The sequence below is a fragment of the Diabrotica virgifera genome, chromosome 10 (assembly GCF_917563875.1).
Source record: "Diabrotica virgifera virgifera chromosome 10, PGI_DIABVI_V3a".
NCBI lineage: Eukaryota > Metazoa > Arthropoda > Insecta > Coleoptera > Chrysomelidae > Diabrotica > Diabrotica virgifera.
In genome coordinates this window covers 149,929,616-149,950,220 of record NC_065452.1, presented here as the reverse complement: position 1 = coordinate 149,950,220, position 20,605 = coordinate 149,929,616, and the positions used below count along the sequence as shown (strand labels likewise).

The 20,605-nt window shown below is 32.4% G+C and overlaps 1 protein-coding gene across 2 annotated transcripts in view; it reads left to right on the top strand.

Moving 5' to 3' along the window:
- The first annotated feature begins 4,441 nt into the window (after positions 1 to 4,441).
- The window catches only part of LOC114332485 (PRL-1 phosphatase), a 194,336-nt gene continuing 178,172 nt past the window's right edge, over positions 4,442 to 20,605 (top strand). For both annotated transcript variants that reach the window (XR_007701102.1, XM_050663257.1), the window contains exon 1: positions 4,442 to 4,643. The gene's annotated coding sequence lies outside the window, so the exon portion shown is untranslated. The remainder of the gene's footprint in view (positions 4,644 to 20,605) is intronic.

Genomic DNA, 20,605 nt, shown 5'->3' with positions numbered 1-20,605 from the left:
TAAAAATATTTAAAAGAATTTAAATTTAAAAGAAAGTTCTCAAATCGATTGCTTCACGGATCGAGGTATCGCCAATTTCAAAATCGTCGCCTTCGATAATAAAATCAAAAACTTCCAAAAGCTGTTCACGAAAATCTGCTACAGATACTAAAACTACCAGAGATAATCTGCTTAGATAAAACTAACCGAGATTTAAAATTTCATCGCGTCTGACAAACTGTTCGCTTTTTTTTCGAAACAAATTTGTTCTAAAGCAGTAATCCGTTTAGGTGAGCTAAACTGGCAAGAAAAGACGATATTCTTTATTTTTTTACACGTATCATGCAAAACTAAATTCATTATATGCGCATAATAGTGAGTAAATAAAGCCTGTGATGCAATATGTAGTTTTAACTTTTGCCTGGATACCATGCAATTCACCACACATCACAGCAACGCCGTCATAAGATTGCCCCAGTTTGCCCTACCAATTTCTTTTTGATATTAAAAAATTTTAAAAAATTCTTTAAAACATCAAAAATATATTCTGCCTTATTGCTTTTACTCAAGTTTCTAAAACCTAAAAACCTCTCATAAATATTATCACGTAACGACGTAACGCGTATCGAATAACAATAATTGATAATTGTGAATGACATGATAATCAGAAGTTTCATCTACTTCCAGCGAAAAGCAAATGGTTTTCTAAATCTCAGATTCAATAACGTTATTCAAAATGTAACAATTTGATTATATGTATTAGTTCATTCTGTATTACGAATACACTTCGAATCAGAAAGTAAATATTTCTAAAACAATTTTATTATTTTCTCTATAATTACTTTGATTTTTAACAAATGCTTCGATCCATCATGTCCACAAAATGATAATTCCTGACAACTTAAAAAAATACAATATCAATTAAACGACGTAAAACGTCGTGATTATTTTTGACAATTTCTGCCGATGCGATCTGGCGATGCACTACCGACCGGCAGATTTAAATATGCCGTACCTGCCTACGGAGAGAATGTATGTTCGCTTGCTCATCGACTTGTTATTTCGTTGAGTTTTACGTGTAAATCGTCAGCTACGGATGCGTTGGGTACGGCTAGCCGAAAAGTCAGATGAATGGCTCGGATCATTCATTTTTTGAGAAGTCTGTTATGCGCAGGGATCACTTAACGCTCGGATTGATTAAATCCTTTTAAAAACCATGAATAAAATTTAGTCTGTATTATCTGACAGATTTTTTTTACTTCACAGATACAAGTATTAAAAAAATCTATCTATATAAATGTGTGGGTCGGCACTGCCGACCCTGCCGACCCTGACTGGCCGCCACTGATACTCTCTGAAGTAGAAGGGAGTATGTTTATACAGACCAATACGAAAATTGTTCGTACTGGTCAAATACAAAACCGATTTTTTTAGGGTTGTAGAGGTTCTTGAACACTATTGATTTTAAAATTCTTGTATAGTCGCCAAATGATTTGCCGTTGAAGGGTTTGCCAACGGCTTGGATCAAACTCATACCATCAAAAATGTGACACGTTTTATTATTTTATAACGGTAATGGTAGATATTTAGACGTAACTGTAAACTGTTATAGAACCTAAGGCAGATTTATTTGATGGTATCGATAAAACTCCTGCAGGTACAAGCGACAGTGGATATGCTGTCAATTCATATTTGAAAATATCCTCATAATATTTATGTCTCTTTCAATTGCCTTGGTTGCTAGTATTTTTTGCAAAAACTCTTGCTCAGCTTGAATAATTTTCTTCTATTCAGACAGTTTTATAGCTGCCCGACGAAGTGTTGGAAGATTATTTTCTTTATAGGCTGATAAACATTGGGAGTTCCAGCGGTAACAAGAAATTTTGCTAGGCTCTCTTCTCCATTTTTTTGTATATTTAGTAAGGATGTTTGAACATTTGGTGATGCAATCTCATTAGCTGAAATTACGAGAAGACGATCTACGCTTTTGAAAAATACATTAAATCGTAACAACTGACTATGTAGTTTTTGTACAGAATATTCATCAATTTTGATCCGTTTTTCTACTTTCTACGTTTTGACTTGAGTGGTTGCTTAGGTCTCATGATGCACGAAATTCATCTACCATCATGCCAATCATATTGTAGCTTAAAAACAATTCGTCTAGTTTTGTGCTGGTTTTAGTCAATCCCACGATTCCTCCTGCATCTTTTGAGTTTGTATTTATGTGTTTAAAGCTTGATCTACAAATAGTTGGTTAAATTTTCTGTTCTTTTCACAACAAAATTTCCTCTCATAAATTCTTCATGAAATTCTGGAGCCTTATCAGCAAGTTTGTACATGTCCAACAAATATAATGTTCCCCAAAGAGAATAGTTCACATGGTCAAATGCGAAGAAGTAAGGCTGCATTTTTCGAAAACTAGAACAAAAATGTAATCCCCAATTTCCGCTTCTTTTAGCAAACTGAAATGGAAATGGACTTTACGGAAAGAAACATGCCTTAATCTGATTTTTAACTCAAGTTCACTGTCAGACCTGCTGCTGTTCGTTAAATCCATTTCTAGATGGATAAAAAAATATTTACTTTAATATTAACTAGGTATTTAATATTTTTATTATAGCAATAAGTTAATTAATCACTTTTAATAATTTAAAACTTTTAATAATAAAAATCTCAGCTCGGTAGATTTCGCGCTAGTAAAAAATAATGCACGCACTTTCGCAATAGAATCAGATAGAATATGCAACACAACAGCGTTTCAATGTAAAATCGACCCTAACAACATCGTCATCACTAGAGCCGATTTCCGGTTGACTTCGGATTAGGAATCTCGCCCTTCCTCGCATCTCTGCGTTCGCCACTGTGCGTCATGACATGCCGTTCGATTTGTTTAATTTTTTCTTAAACTATTTAGCCAATCGAAATTCTAAAAAAACCGACATTTTCTCTGATGTTTGGTCTATAACGTTCATAGAAAGCCATTTTTTGCTAGACCCAATATTTTTCGAGGTAGAGCCAGGTAAACGATTTTAAAAATATGGATTTTCAGGACAAGTAATTTTGTATGAAGGCATACAACAATGGTTTGACGTTGACGTATTTTTATAAATAAAATAAAAATATTTCTAATGTCCGGATCGATATGCAAATTTGAGGAATGAATTTTCGGATATCGTAGATCAGAAAAATGATGAAAAAAAATTAGCACTTTTTTTTGTAAGGCTCCCCACCACTCCCCTCCTGCGACGATTTTTGGACGACCAAGTGATTTTGCAATAGAAAGATATTAGGAACGACAAAAAATAGGAACGTTTTAGCAACAAAGTGCCCACCAAAATCTATTCTAGAAGCCTTTTGCCAGTCTATTTACTCTACTACTTATCATACTTGGCAGAAAGTGTAGGTATTGTACACCCTACTAAAATATGTTAAATAAACCTTTCTGGCTGCTACCAGGGGGTAGCTGGCTGCCAGGGGAAAGTAAATTGTTAACCCTTCCCACATCCTACGCCACTGGCGGAATTACTATTTTAGTGCAATTTTTTGATTCTCTAATATTTTCTATGTAAATAATATACTTTTCATTCGTTTCGATAAAGTCATTAGTTTTCGAGATATTTGAGGTTAAAAATCACGGGGCACAATATATTAATCAAAATAGCTGTGCCGTTTCATTTTCAACTTCAAATATCTCGAAAACTAATGACTTTAACGTAATGAATGAAGAGTGTTTTATTTACATGGCAAGTAACGGAGAATCGAAATATTGCGCTAAAATAGCAATTCCGCCAGTGGCGTAGAATTTGGGAAGGGTAAACCATTCACTGTCCCCTGTCGTACGCCTCTTGGTAGTAGCCAGAAACGTTTATTTATCACAATTTAGTAGTATATACAGTACCATAGCCACCAAGGTGGCTATGACAGTACCTACATTTTCTCTGCCAAGTATAACAAGGATATGTTTTAAAGTATTGGTTAAAAATGTTTACTTATTAGATTTTGAAATAAAACACCCTGTAACTCAGTAACGAGCCACATTTTATTTAAGTGATTTGGGATAAATCTTATTATTTTTAGGTCTAGAATCTACAACTCATATATTGTACACTCTTAATGAACCACCCTGTATATTATTTTCATGTATTAACAAATCATTAAGTACACTGAAACCGTTAATTGATAAATGCATTTGTATATAATTTATCAATCGACCGACGCGACGCTAAAACCGTTCTGAAATATTAAAAAGATTAATAATCTGATTTTACAGATCCACTTTAAGCAACATGTTAAACAACTACGTGATAAGAGTGTTGCCTAGCTCAGGAGTATTTCACCTTATCCATTGACCTTTACAGAATTCTGCGAAGATAAAGACAACGTCTGATATTGTTGAACGTTGAAGCGAGAGCAAACATATGAGGTATCAAGCAGTCGTCACACCCCATTGGTGGGGCGTGGGGTATTGGAACACTGACGTCAATAGACTTCATGTGAGGACCATCTTGCTTTGCTGAGCTGAACCATCCTGTAGTTGTAGTACTAAAGCGAAACGCTTTGGTGAAGTGATAGTGTAAAATTGTGTTGGTGTTTTATCCACGTTCTTGTGGATCTGAGACATTATCCTGACAATTGCATTTTCAATGTGTATGGCTAAAGAGGTATGTACCTATGTACTTCTTTTATTTTTTTATAAAAATTTCTAAGTCACTTTTTTTAATGTTTCAAGAATTTTTGCCATAATATATTATTATCTTAAATTTGTTTATTAATGCTTGGACATAATTTTTTTTATGTGTATGGAATATTGGATTATAGACTTGTAAAACAACTTTATTTATACCGAAAAAAAGTTTTGGGCGAAAGAATTATACATTTCTTATCTATTGAAGTTTTTGTCACATGTAGGTCCTTGACACCTAATTTATGTTTCTATTAATAGTTGGATATCGCATTTAATCCATCTGCACTATTCTGTATCGTTACTTATGACCAAAAACATGAAATTTACAAAAACTGGCTAAATTGTCCCAATTTGTAGTATCCTGTATAAAAATACAATGTCATAAAACTTTTTAATTATTGAATTGAAGTAACGAGATGTTTTATTAGGTTGTTTTCATTATCCTTTTATTGGTTTCTTTTTTCTTTCTCAAAGGAGTGGTTGTACTTGTTAGCTATCAAGTAATGAATTTAGAGAGTTTATTGCAATGAAATCTATTGTGTTTGTTACTAATTTGGAGTTATAAATTAGCTAGTGGTGCAATATGATGTATACATACATGATGTTGGTAAATGATTACATCTATTTATAAAAATAAGCTGTCATTTACCAAACATCTTTCTATCTGATGACCTTTTGAAATAAATTTTAATAGTTGTAGATATATCATATCCTCCGATTATATAGTGCATTCTACATTTTGGCCTATGAAGGCATATAACCTATGACCCCCAATGAGGGCAAACTAAATTGATATTAATGATATTATCTAAAAACATTTACAACATACCTGGCTATCTTGGCTTTACACTTTACACTAATTAGGTAATGTTGCAAAAGTAGTCCGGCAAAAACTTGAAACATTTCTATGTTCTTGATTTCACAAAGAATGACGAAGAAAAGAAAAGAGTAAAAATGCAGTAATGTTGTTATATGTAAACATAAAACCACAATAAAATAATTATAAATAGTAAATAGGTATGTACCTATCGCAAATGCTTTGTTTCCGAGATACAGGGTGTTGAGATTTTTATTTCAAACTGCCAATTTTTTTATTGCTCTAAGACCGGTTGAGAGATGCGTTTCAAGAGGTAGTTGTTGCGCATTTTTTGGCAAACAAATATCAATTTTATATTCATCATTGGCGCGCCTAAGGGTAATGATCTGAATTTTTTTAAAGAAAAAAATGGTACGCCACTGAGAAACGTCAAATTAAAAATCATTTTTCAATTCCTCGTTTAATTTACGACAAAAAATCATTCTTGTCTTTTTTTCATATGCGGCGCCGTTTTTATACAAAAAAAAATAAAACATATTAACGTTTACAAATTATTCGAGGTAGATTCCATATAATATGCATAGAAACTTATTTAAAATACTTTGTAAGATTTTTTAAGACATAAGATATTTTATTTTTTTGCATAAAAACGGCGCCTCATATGAAAAAAAGACAAAAATGATTTTTTGTCTTTTTTTCATGATATGAAAAAAAGACAAGAAAGGTTCTTTATCATAAATTAAACGTGGAATACAAAAAGAATTTTTAATTTAAAATATCTCAGTGTTGTACTATTTTTTTCTTTAAAAAAAATCAGACCATTACCCGTAACGCGCCAATGATGAATATAAAATTATTATTTGTTTGCCAAAAAATGCGCAATAACTACCTCTTAAAACCCACCAAATTTAATTTTCATAGCTGAAAAGGTCTTAGAGAAATAAAAAAATTCGAAGTTTGAAAAAAAAATTTCAACACCCCGTATCTTGGAAACGAAGCATTTTCGGACATCGTTTATAGAACAAACTGTCATTATTTTTTCATGTAGAATTACCCCTTAAAGTTTTTCATACTTATTTACTAACACCCTGTATATAATTAAAAAAAATTAAATCAATTGGTTTGAGAGGGGGGCCGATCGCCCCTCTCTGGATCCGCCACTGGTCAGTATGTTTCACTTATTTTCCACCATACAATTTGCACTTCTTCCCAAGTAGAAAGAATATCATGTTTTTTAAACAATATTAAAAAGTGAAAAAAATATTTTTTGTCTATAAAACGTTTCTTATACATTTTAGAAAAAAACGGTTCCAATAAAACTTGTAGGTCATAAAAAGTTATTTATTTTGAGAATTTTAAAATTAAAATACATACATAAACAAGTGAACAAAATATGTACTTGCAAAACACCCTTATTTTTGCTGTACTTTATAAATGCTAATAACTTTGTTTTTTTGCATAATGATCAGTGGTGTCATGGCAAAATTAGCAGTGCCGGAACTCACTTTAGAATAAAATAGAATAGAAATATGCTTTATTGTCATGAAAAATTTAACAATTTTATAGACAAAGCTTACAAGAATCATAAATAAAAACAATAACAAATACAATTTACTAAAATTATACAAATCGTCAATATAAATAAAACATAATAAAGTGAAATAAAAATCAGTAAGAATCTATTGCAAATTAAAAAAAATTTTTTTGCAAATTGCGTAATCTACCTTAAGAAATTTAATAAGTTATGCTGCTGCATATGACACTCAAATATAGATTAAGATTCTACTTATACATAAGAATACTGTAATTTCTTAATTATTGGTTAAAAAACTCTGCTATTGAATAATAAGGTCTTTCAGATAAATAGGCTTTTCTCATTTTACGGAACTTGGGGAAAGATGTTGCAGATTTAAGTTGTAGAGGGAGATGGTTGTATAGTTTTTTTGCAGAATATAATATAGATTTCTTTACTAACTCACTGGACGGGATCGGTAAAAAGATGTCAAAGGTAGAATTTCTGGTGGAATAGTCATGTCTAGGTCTTGCTGGAAAGACATGTAGATGTTTACGAATTAAGCAAACAGTTTCTAAAATATATAAAGAAGGTAGTGTTAGAATCCTGTGATCTTTGAAGTAGCTTCTGCAATGTGTTGTTCTTCTGAGGCCAAACAGATAATAATATCTTATTGCTCTTTTTTGTAATTTAAAAATAACTTTGGATTGGGGGATTGGGCAGCTGTACCAGAACCCCAAAAAGGCAGACCATATCGAAGATGGGACTCGAACAATGAAAAGTATGTTATTTTGGAAGAGGCTAAATTCATTTCCTTCGAAACAGATCTTATTGCAAAGCAAGCTGAGGACAGTTTTTTCTTAACACATCGATATGAAGGGACCATTTAGGTTGCTATCTAAAAAAATACCAAAAAAACTTTACAGAATCAACGATACTGATCTGGCTGTTATGAAGAGGTAAGGGTTGAAAGTTCCTTTATAAGATAATGCTACTGTTTTATTTACGTTAAAAGAGAGTAAATTAGAATCGGACCAGGATTTTATTGTGAGTAGATCAGAAGTTATAGTAGCATGAAGAGTTGCGATATTTGAGTTGCTCCAAGTGATACTGGTATCGTCAGCAAAAAGAAAAACTTATCCATCGATTTTTAAACTAGTGATGTCATTAATAAAGATAAGGAAAAGTAGAGGACCCAATACTGAACCTTGTGGTACCCCACATACAACATTTTTGAGACTAAAGTCTGTATCATTTGCTCTAACCAGTTGTTTCCTATTATCCAAGTAAGATTGAAACCAGTTCAAAGAAATACCTCGAATTCCATAGAAATCTAGTTTTTTTATCAAAATGTCGTGATTTACACAATCAAAAGCTTTGGCATAATCACAAAAAACAGTGGCAGTGTGCAGATTATTGTTTAATGCTTGATAAACCTCATATAGTACAGAAAACATGGCATCAGTGGTACATTTATTATTTAAAAAGCCGAACTGATTTTGTGATAAAATCTTGTTATCAACGGGAAAGGACAAAGTCGGGCTTTTATGAGTCTCTCAATAATTTTGGAGAGTACCGGTAGTAATGCAATAGGACTATAATTGCAGGCATTAGATTTTTCACCACCCTTATGAAGAGGAATAATGATGGTCGTCTTTAGGCACTCTGGAAATTTACCTTTCTCAAAAGAATCATTAATTAGAGAGATGAGGACTCCCAACACATTGTCTGGGAGATTTGAGAAAATTTTTATGGATAGTCCATCGGTACTACAGGAAGATTTGCTTTTGATACTATTGATTGTTTGGAACTTTCCTTAACTTTTTTACAAGTAAAATATTACTCTACGTTTTTTTAATATAAGTTACGTTTGCATATTTTAAAATGTATATGCAAATGCTTAATTCAAAATATTTTATTTACAAAACCTAAATTCTCTATTTTTTTTTCTTTTCTTAACCAGTGCACCACTGACACCACTGATAATGATATGTGATATAACTAATATGAATTATATGTAATATAACTAATCAAAATTGTGACAATTAATGAGTTATAAAAGTGGGCTAAATTTCAAACAGATCGACCAAATAGTTTATAAATTATTCAATTTGTTTATCCCAGAGAGCGATTATTTAAACAACTGTACTTGCCCACGGTTATTAGCCTTTATTACGGTTGTCTTGTCCGACGGTGGTGGGGAGACTTATATTTTTGACTTTACGTCACAAGAGTTTACATTCCCATATTTTTAAATTATTTTCGATCTTTGAATGTGTGTTATTGTGTATTATTTGTGTTATTATGAAATAGTAAGACAAATAGTACACATTTTATCTTATACCGGGTGGCGAATCGTAAAAAGGGCCATAGGAAACTCAATGTAAAGTTCTAAATTGTTGAATTCCTGCTTCCCTAATTATTCTACATCAAAAGTCATGAGAGAATACTTGTAGAGAATTAAAATCTGTATTAAAATCAAAAGTTAAAATTGTTCTACGATTTAAATGCATTCCAAAATTTTGAAAAATATGATACATTTTCCACAATAGGTATGCGTGTAAAAGTAAGGCCACACGTTACTATTTAACTGACAGTGCTCACACCATTAACTGAATAAAAAAAATCTTTATTATTAATCCTTTCTCCGCAACTGAGGGTATCTTATCATCAACTGTATTGTTTTTAAACAATAGATGATAAAATAAAAATATTGACAGTTCAAAAATGTGAACATTATTGCATTGTGTGTGGCCTATGTTTGGGCTGAAAACTAAAATGTATTACATTTTTACAAAATTTTGGAATATGTCTAATTACGTAGACCAATTTTAACAGTTATTTCCAATACAGATTTCAATCCTCTTCAAATAGTTTCTAATGTCTTTTGATGTAAAATAATTGAAATGATGTAAAATAATGGAATGCAGCAACTTGTAAATGAATATACAAGAATTTTTAAAGATTCAAAATCTATGATTGATCTTGTCATAAGTAATGACTATACGTTAACTGCTCATGTAGAAAAAAATTACATAATATCTGATCACTGTATTGTCCATGTGCTCAATAATAAAGTAACTAAAAGTGAAGTCATTGAAACAAAACAAATTCGTTCTAAAATAATATATGATAATATGGTAAACATGTTGATTGAAAAAGATTGGGCATATTCTTCGGTAAACATCGATGAAGTTACTGATACTTTCGTCAATAATATCGTAGATGTTTTGAATAGAGTGTCACCAGTTAAAACTGTGGAAGTTAAGAACTTTGGTAATAAATGGTTTGACAACACTTGTAAATTGGCAGTTAAGAATAAAAATATTGCTTATAAAAGATTTTTGTTTACAAACGATTGCGTAGATTGGAATAACTATAAAATTGAAAGAAATAACTGTGTTAGAATTTTAAAACAAGTTAAAATTAGATTTTATGAGTCAAATATTGATAGAAATAGGGGTAATTCTAAACAAATGTGGAAACATCTCAAACAGTTAGTAGGAACTAATAAAACTATATCACAATTTCAAAGTCTTGAACATGAAGGTGTAACATATAGTGTAAATTTGGCAAACATGTTAAATCAATATTATGTTGATAGTATTAAAGATATTATTGTAAGTTTTGACCAAAATAGTGATATTAATTTAAATTTGCAGACAGTTGTTTCATCTGATATAAATTTTGAAACTTTTGAGAGCATATCACTAAACCAACTATATGATATAATCAAATTTCAATATAAAAAAAAATAGTACGGATGAAGTAGGTCTTGATATTATCAAAAATCTATTTCATGTGTTAGGTTATCCTTTATTAAATTTAATTAATATGAGTTTAGAGAAGGGCCTGGTGCCCAAGCAATTTAAAATATCAACTATAGTTCCTGTTCCAAAAGTTCCTAATACTAATAAACTTGATCAATTACGTCCAATAAATATGCTCCCATTTTGTGAAAAAGTTTTAGAAATTGTGGTGTACAATCAGCTGATTAAATTTATTACTTCAAATAATATCCTGTATAATTACCAGTCTGGATTTAGAAATTCTCATTCATGTGAGACCGCATTACAGTTAGTTGTCTCAGATATGAAAAGTATTTTAGATACGACAGGGGTCGGTATATGCGCAGTTTTTATAGATCTCAAAAGAGCATTTGAAACAATAGATCGTCATATACTTCTTTTGAAATTAAAGAAATATGGTTTTAACGGGACAGTTTTTAATTGGCTGGAAAATTATCTGTCAAATAGGTACCAAAGGACTAAATTAAATAGTGAAATGTCAAATCCACAGTTAAATGATATTGGTGTGCCGCAAGGCAGTGTACTTGGACCTCTACTTTTCATATTATACATTAATGATTTGGGAAACGTATTAAGCAAATGTAAAATTCATCTTTTTGCTGATGACACATTAATATATTTTTATGGGGAAGATTTTGTTGATGTAGTGGACACGATGAATCGTGAATTGCATTTATTAACTGAAAGATTTAAGTTAAACAAATTGAAAGTCAATGAGTTAAAATCCAAATACATGTTTATTGGTAATAATACTCTTTTCAGGAAATTCTTAAGTTTGGATGTTCACATTAAATTAAATAATGAAAAAATTGAAATGGTTCAGGAAATAAAGTATTTGGGATTCATATTGGATAGGGAACTAACTTTTAGTAAACATGTTGATTACATTTGCAGAAAGATAGGGAAAAAAATAGGTTTTTTTCGAAGAGTATCACCATTTTTGACATTTCAAACTAAATTAACAATTTATAATTCGTTAATATTACCTCACTTTTTATATTGTTGTTCATTGATTTATACAGGATGTTCTAATTATGACAGGCTTCAAATTCTCCAAAATAAGGCTATGCGAGTAATATTGAGATGCAATCGATATACTCGAATTCAAGATATGCTGAAAACTTTAAATTGGTTAAAAGTTGAACATTTTATGTATGTCCAATCTATGACATTCTTATTTAAGATGGTAAACCATTTATTGCCTGAGTATTTGAACAGTCAGTTGGTCCCGATAGCAAATGTTCATGAGCATAGCACTAGAGCTGCAAATTCAATAAATTTTTATGTTAGAACAACCAACAAGTCCAGTTCAATGAAAAGTTTGTTTCATAAAGGAATTGTACAGTTCAATAATATACCTTATCACATTAAAAATAGCCATAATGCAACTATCTTTAAGAGATTATTAGTCCATTATATTAAAACTAAGACCTAGAAACCAATTGGCAATGTTTGTTGTACTTCCAGTATTTTTATTTTTATTTTATTTTTTCTTTTTTTATTTATATATTGAATGTTTCTGATTAATTTAATTTGACAATGCTTATTTCTTTATTTGTTTAGTCTCATGTTTTTAATTTTTGTAAAAATTTTTGTAATACTTTATGATAATTATACAGCGCTCCTTGCCTTGACAATTCTTATGTAATTTGTACAGGTGTGGAGTGCAATGTTTCTGTTTTGTGTATTATCTATTATGATAAATAAATAAATATCTATCTATCTAATTATTAGGGAAGCTGGAATTCAACAGTTCAGAATTTTACATTGAGTTAATGCAAAACTTTGACGCATGTCAAAATTCTCAATGTGCTTTAATTGTATTAATTTTTTTCGAATCCTGAGAAAACTAATAAATATTTTTGAAAAATTTAAACTCAGAATGAAAGACTACATTATTACCGAGGGCTGAAAGTCCCTGAAAACTTCTATTATGTTTATTTTAATAAGTTACAGGGCTGAAAATAAAAGAGAAGTGTGATATTTAATTTCAAATATTTCATTCAATAGAATCTGCATATTTATTCTAAGGGACTTTCCGCCCTCGGTAATAATGTAATCTTGCATCCTGCGTTTAAATTTTTCTAAAATACTTGGTTTTCTCAGGATTCGAAAAAAATCATATTACGATTCAAATGACAGTAAACTCTCGTGACGTAATCTCACCCTTAATGTTCATTGGTTAGTCGATTTAGGCAACCGTAGTAATGTCTAAGAACCGTGGTACTTGCCCATCTAGACCAGGGATAAATACTTTTAAGCGCGGGCATTTTCAAAATGACATTTGCAAAATGTCTCCCGGGCCGGAAAACTATACTGTGAGCGAACGCTGTGTACCCGCCAATCTTTTTGGTGGAGTTACTCCCCTGCACTGTCCAAAAATTTTTTTGACACAAATGCTGTAAGTATTATTTTAAAGTGTTTAGACAAAGAAATTTGATAAAGAAGAGTTTTTCAACAGGCCGGATAAAGTAAGCAAAAGGGCCGGATCCGGCCCGCGGGCCGGCTTTTGCCCACTCCTGCTCTAGACTCTAGACTCTAGAGGTATTTTTCAAATCGCAATAGAATCTTTGAGGGTTCACTTTTAAGGCATATTAAAAAAATCTTCAACATTTTATTAAATTTTTTATTAAAATATTTTGAAAAAGGCCTGACATTTTAGCTTGTAAACATGTATAATAACTTTGACATATTTTATGTCACACGCTTGTAAGTAGGCTCAACCAGAAGCTCGTGAAAAAACACCTTTCAAAAAAGAAAAAAAAACTATCTGACCAATAGGAAACAAGATAGCGCTTTTTTCATTGCAAGTTGTATTTCCATTTATTAACATTAAGAGCTGAAAATTGGACGGATTCTAAATGAAGATCTAAATTTTATAGTTCAACTTATAGATGGAATATACAGTGAAGGAGTAAAAACTTATGACTTGTTACAATGACCGTACTTGTAGAATACCGCCACGGAAAAGTGGAGGGGAGAAACACTTTTTAATAACTCATTAATTTCCCTAATTTCAATATATTACAATGTATATAACATTGTTACAAAGTTATTAATGTTTATAAATTACTGCAAAAATAATCTAGTGTTTTATTTATTATCTCGGTCAATAATAATTATTGTTTACCTATGTATTTTAATTTGGAGAATCAAAATCAAAGAACTTTTTATGGTCTACAATATTTATTTGAACCAATTTTCTCTACAATGTATAAGAAACGTTTTGTAGGAAAAAATATTTATTTCACTTTCGTTTAATTTAACTATGTATCTCTTAAAACCCACCAAATTTGATTTGCATATCTCAACCGGTTGTAGAACCATAAATAAATCGTCAGTTTGTAAGAAAAAATTCAACATCCCGTATCTCGGAAACGAAGCATTTGCGGACATATGTTTATAAAGCAAACCGTCATTATTTGTTCATGCAGACTTACCCCTTAAAGTTTGCCATATTTATTTAAAAACACCCTGTATTGATGAAAAACAAGGCTAGTTGTTAAAGTACCTAACTTTTTTATTATCCAACATAAGCGAATGAATAAAAAAACACAATGTTAAGAAAACATGAGGCTATAGTTGGGTTTTAATTTAAGTATTTTATAAATGCTATAACAGTGGTCGGCAAACTTATTAGCCAAAGAGCCAAATATGAACATTATAACAATTGAAAAAAATTGGGAGCCACATCTGCTTGTTCACTAAATAAGTAGAACACTAAATAAAACTATGGGGTTTAGCCGGTTAAGATGAAGTGAAAAATTGCTCCAGCGATATTCCAAAAATAAAAATACCATGTTGTTTTACATCAAAAAGTATTCAATTTTTAGACCCCCAGTCCTACTCATAACCCCCCAAAAAATTAAAACGTGTTTTTTTGTTTTTTGGCAATATTTTTTTGTTTCGAATCTCCATAGAAACTTCTATTTTCTTTCATTTTGTAGGGTTTTTATTTCCTACAACATTATATATGATTTAATTTTTGGCGCAAAATTTTATTTTTTTGATATATTGATATGTAGAACCGAAAAGGGAAAGAACATCAAACGTGAGCTTTTTCAGCTTATCGTAAGAATCAGAAATGTTGTTCCAAGAGTTGAAAATGATCATGTCTTCCATCTCCAAGATCACATTTTTTCTGCTTCAATATCTCCAATTTAACACAAATATCTTCGAACTTAGAGCGCCACTTGTACTACTTCCTTGTTTTTTAAATCCAGCAATTGTATTTCAAAGATACCAGTGTCAATTTCAAAAGGAGAAAAGTTTATCGTAGTATCAAGAGGATTTTTTGCAAAATTTTGAAGATTGCAAAGCTAATTTGTCAAAATAAGATGTAATTTTTTCCTACCAAGTTTTTTGTTAATCTTCTTCTTAAAGTGCCTATCCGTTCCGGATGGTGGCGATCATCATGGCTATCTTGACTTTATTTACCGCAGCGCGGAACAGTTCAGTGCTAGTCGTGTTATACCACTTTCGTAAATTTTGAAGCCAGGAAATGCGTCTTCTTCCCGGTCCTCTTTTACCATTTACCTTCCCTTGGAGAATCAGTTGGAGAAGGCCGTAACGTTCTTAATTTCTCATTACATGTCCTAGATATTCTAATTTTTTTGTTTTGATGGTTATGAGAATTTGACACTCTTTCCCATTCTACGCAGGAGTTCCACATTAGTAATTCGGTCATCCCAGGATATACGTAAGATGCGCCTATAACACCACATTTCAAAAGCTTCGAGCCGATTCATAGATGCAACAGTTAGTGTCCACGCTTCCATTCCGTAGAGCAGAACTGTGAATATGTAACATTTCAACAGACGGTATTTTGTTTTTAATGATATGTCTCAACTGTTGAAAATGGGTCTCAGTCTAACGTACGCTGCTTTCGCTTTTATTATTCGCTGTTTAATTTCTGTTGAGTGGTCCCATTGGCTATTTAAATTCGTGCCCAGGTATGTATATTGCTCAACTCTTTCGATATTCTGTTGGTTGATTGTAAATTGACCGTTTAGTATTGGTTTTTTACTAATTGCCATAATTTTGGTCTTCTTTATGTTAAGAGCTAGTTCGTATGTGTTGCTGACTTCTGTTATACGATTTGTTTATATCTGTAAATCATTTAGATTTAGATTATCGGCAAAAACTATGGTGTCATCTGCATATCTAATATTATTCAACCATTGCAAATATTGAATAGTAGTGGAGATAAAATACAGCCCTGTCGTACTCTTTTGTTAATAAAAATATTATTGTGCTTTCCGTGGATATTTGTAACTACCAGAGCCACACTTAATGAGCCAAAGAGCCACATGCGGCTCCGCAGCCGCACTTTGCCGACCACTGTGCTAGAATATTCCACAGGGTGACACGAACTTTGAGAAAAAATCACAGTTTGATTGGTACATCCAGTATACAATGACAATTTACTTGTTTAGCAACAATATTATTTCAGCGATATTGTTAAAGAATAAGACTGTAACATGTTAAAAAAATCACTTAAATCGGACAACAGATTTAGAAAATTCGAGACATTAAAAATGATCAATTTTTAAGGTGGTGCGTTAATTTCTTGGAGAAGTGTAGAGAATGAAGGTAGTGCCTTAAATTCACTTTTACTGGACTCTTGGGTGTCGTTATATTTGATTTATGAAGTAAAGTGAACTATTTGAATTTTACATGAATATAAAATATATATTGAGTGTGCTTATCTATGTTCTTATGTATATCGGTTGATAAGAACGGATTCTTATCGCAGGCAGTGAGTGTTTGACTTCAGTTTAAATAGCAATACGTATACTTTTGCAGATTTGTAGCTCGCGAATAAAAATGGAACCGATGAAGACCACGAGGGTAGGCAATTTTGTCTCTAAAAAATCCTAAATCCTATGCTCTCCCATTTTGGCATTAATTGGTTCTACCCCTAGACTTCTCCTAATATACTATACCTAATATTGTTTCTCAATTTTTTCCTTTTTTGTCACACGACTCACCCATCTGAGCATTCTCATTTCCGCCACGGGTATTCATTGTTCCTCTTTCTTTTTAACTGCCCAACATTCAGTATTCAGTTCCGTACATCATAGCTGGTCTTAAGATACGTATCCATTAGGATGGCGCTCCGTGTAGCTGCTCCACAAAGTGGATACGTTGGCGCTCCCCTCGGTGATCCAATCGGTGGCGGTCTATATGTAGAGGAGCGCATGCCGTATCCATTGGAGCAGTTACACGGAGCACGGAGCACCAACGTAATGGATACGTGCCTTTATGTCTGTTTTATAAAATTTTGGCGACCGTATAGATTTGGAGATCAGATGCTTCCTCTACCTCTCCCTCCTCAATGTTTATTTCTTCATTTGTCGTCACTTCAGGTTGCTTCAGGTGTTGGTAGTCCATTATCGTCATCTTTAGCAAATAGAGATCGAAAGTAGTTTGCACAATTTTGATTTATAATATGTTATTATATTATATATTATATTTACGGCGCGCCAATGCAGTCGATTGGTAATATTGTTTAAATATCTCGTAAACATTTAATACTTTGAAGGTTAAATAAGTATAACGTAACATATATTTACATATGTTATATATAGGTGATTACTTCCAAGGGCCTAGCGTGTATGGATATGAGTATGTAATTCGTCGAATCCTCAAAGTACCTACAGAAATATATTTAAATCTTCTTCTTCTTTTTGTATAGACATGATTCTGTCTGTTTTTTCAATGTACCTCTAGTAAGTTGTCGTTCCATCGTTTTCGTGGTCTTCCCACTGATCGTCTTCCTATTGGGGAACCATCTCTCGCTGTCCTGACTACCCTATTTGTTGTCATTCGGCTTTTGTAGTCATTCCATTCTATTCTTCTGTTTCTTAACCTGTTATTAATGTTATCCACCTTGCATCTTCGTCGTATACAGTCGGAAAAATGAAAGAATACCCATGAACGAACATATAAAACACGCTGTATTTTCCTGTCAAAGTGTCACAAAGAAAATTGTTCAGTGCAAGTACATGTAACAATAATTATTACATGTACTTGCGCTGGCCAATTTTTTGTGTGACATAGTGACAGGAAAACACAGCATGTTTTATATGTTCGTTCATGGGTATTCTTTCATTTTTCCTACTGTATCTGTACTTCTAGCTCTGTCCCATAGAGTCTTACCATCGATTTTTCGAAGGGTTTTCATCTCCGCTGTTTCGAGCAATCTTTTTGTCCTCTCTGTGTCGGGTCGTGTTTCTGCCGCGTATATAAAATCGAATACATTTAAATATTATTTATTATCAGATTTAGCCATACGACTCACACTACCTCTAAGGAGAAAATTGACTCATCCCAGATACCTACGGTATCAAAAGGATTGAGCTCTGGTGGGACTCTTTCAGTGTTATCGAGTCCTAGGTGACTTGGTATGCAGGTGTATCTCCCAGAAATTTTCGTACACATCTGGCCGTTGCGAGTAGTACAGCTTTCTGCATGGTCTTGTAAAGATGTTCATTTAGACCCAACCTTTTTATGCTTTCGAGGAGGTTCTTCGGAATGACTCGAGTAGTAGACATAATAATAGGTATCGTCTGGGTACTTTGCATTCTCCATTGTTTTCGTATTTGAATTTCCAGATCTCTGTACTTGGCGATCTTTTCAGTACATTTACTACGTAGATCATTGTTGTTAGGTATCGCCACATCAATTAGTGTTGTTTGTCTTGTTAATTTATTAACTAGTACGAGATCTGGTCTATTATGTGCCACTGTTTGGTCTGTGAGCACAGTGCGGTCCCAGTATAGCTTGTAGTTGCCTACTCAATTCAGTACAAGGATCAGATACATCAATATTTTGTAATCAGTATTTGTACTCAGTACCACTGAGAACCGGTATCAAAAGTAACCGTTACATGTCCGCACTGATTTTGCCCGTCTCTATTTGCCACGTCGATAGCCAACGGTTGGGTTGAGTTGTGTTCAATATGCGGCACGCTAGAAAAATAAATGCACGGGTCACCCGTCCTTCCGGCGCAGGTTGTGTCTGGCTTAGGTTCAATTTGCGCCGGGCCTTAAAGTATGCGTACTTGCTGTGACACACGCGCGAAAAAGGTCGTCGAGCCATAAGTTGTACTTACTCGCGTGTGTGTCACACGCTTTAGATTAGAACTGAGAGTAAAACCACTGAGATGCTACGTGTTTTCGATACTGCAATATGGACCTGAAAGCTACAGTCCTTTGAAATGTGGTGTTACGGCAGGATGCTTAGAATAGCATGGACACAAGAAAACTAACACGGAAGTATTGCGAGAAATGGGCTTAGAATACGAAATCATAAACACAATAAAAATAAGAAAGTTACAATATCTGAATACGTAATGAGGGGAAGCGATATGAACTGCTAAAACAGTAAAACCTCGATAGAACGGACCTCTATTTAACGTACTTCGGATATAACGGACAAGAAATCCGATCAAATGTTAAAAAATTTTGAATGCAAAAAAATATGAAAAATCGGACTCGGAAAAAGAAAAAGAAAAATTAGCAAGGACAGGATCTCGGCACAGTATTATTGTTGTCAAATCTCGTAAACCTAGAGTTGTTAAATATATGTATAATGCATCATCTTCTCGTTTCATATTATAGCTCTAATAAGGCATAGTTCCCCATAGATATTTTCAAAAATTGATTTTTTAAAGAATTTGTACCCGCAGTGAGAAAATTTCAATAAAAGGAACAGAAAATACCGCCCAAATAGGGAAAATGTTTATTGATTTTAGACAACGCTCCTGCTTATCCCCCTGAAAATATTTGACATTTTCAGAAGATGGCAACTTTGATTGTATGTTTTTACCAAAACATACATCGCTTATTCAACCCATGGATCAGTGAATAATTTTGGCAACCAAACGAGAATATTGTATAAAGTTTTTAGATGAAGTAGAAAAGTAAAAAAGAAGCAAACAAAACTTAATACCTACCTTTTTAATATACAGATGTGTACACTGTATCTAATTACAGCAGTACATATTATCAGTACAGGTACATATTTTCAAAATTAATTTTTTGATTGATTTTGATTGACCTATTTTTATATAACGGACCTCCCGTCCCCCTATTAGTCCGTTATATCGAGGTTTTACTGTACAGGGAAAGATAAGAGGGGGAAGGAGTATAGGAAGAAAAAAGTGGCCTGGTTGAAGAATTTAAGGGACTGGTTTAAATGCAGGTCTATAAAACTCTTCAGACTTCAGAGCATAGATAGAGTAAAGATAGTGATGATGATATCCATCCTCTGAATGGGAGACGGCTCTTAAAGAAGAAGAATATGTTGATCCTTAATCTGGGGCATCTTGCGAATGTCATGATACAAGAAATATTATGGTATAATTGTACCAGCTATCTAAATATTAATGGGTCTGTTACATAGCTAGTATTACTATAATGTTTTTTTTCAACGAAACCGTTTCGCAAATAGAATATTTACAGTGACAATGTGTAAGATTACTTATTATGATATTTACGAATGAGATTATCTATGGTAGTCAAAATAGATTAAAATATAAGTTATACGGAATATGACCAACTAGTCAAAGTCTGATAAAATTATCTAATATTGCGTAATGTGACTAATATAATTTTAACTATTTTATTAAAAATACTTTTTAGCAGAGCACTATCGATTAGAATCACGACTTATACTATAATAATGCTAATAATCGTAATCCTTTTGTAACATAAAAGGAGCTTTTAGCGAATTTCATAATGAAATTGTAGTTATATTTTCCATTTCCAGAATCAGTACAAGTCTGTGTGTTAAAA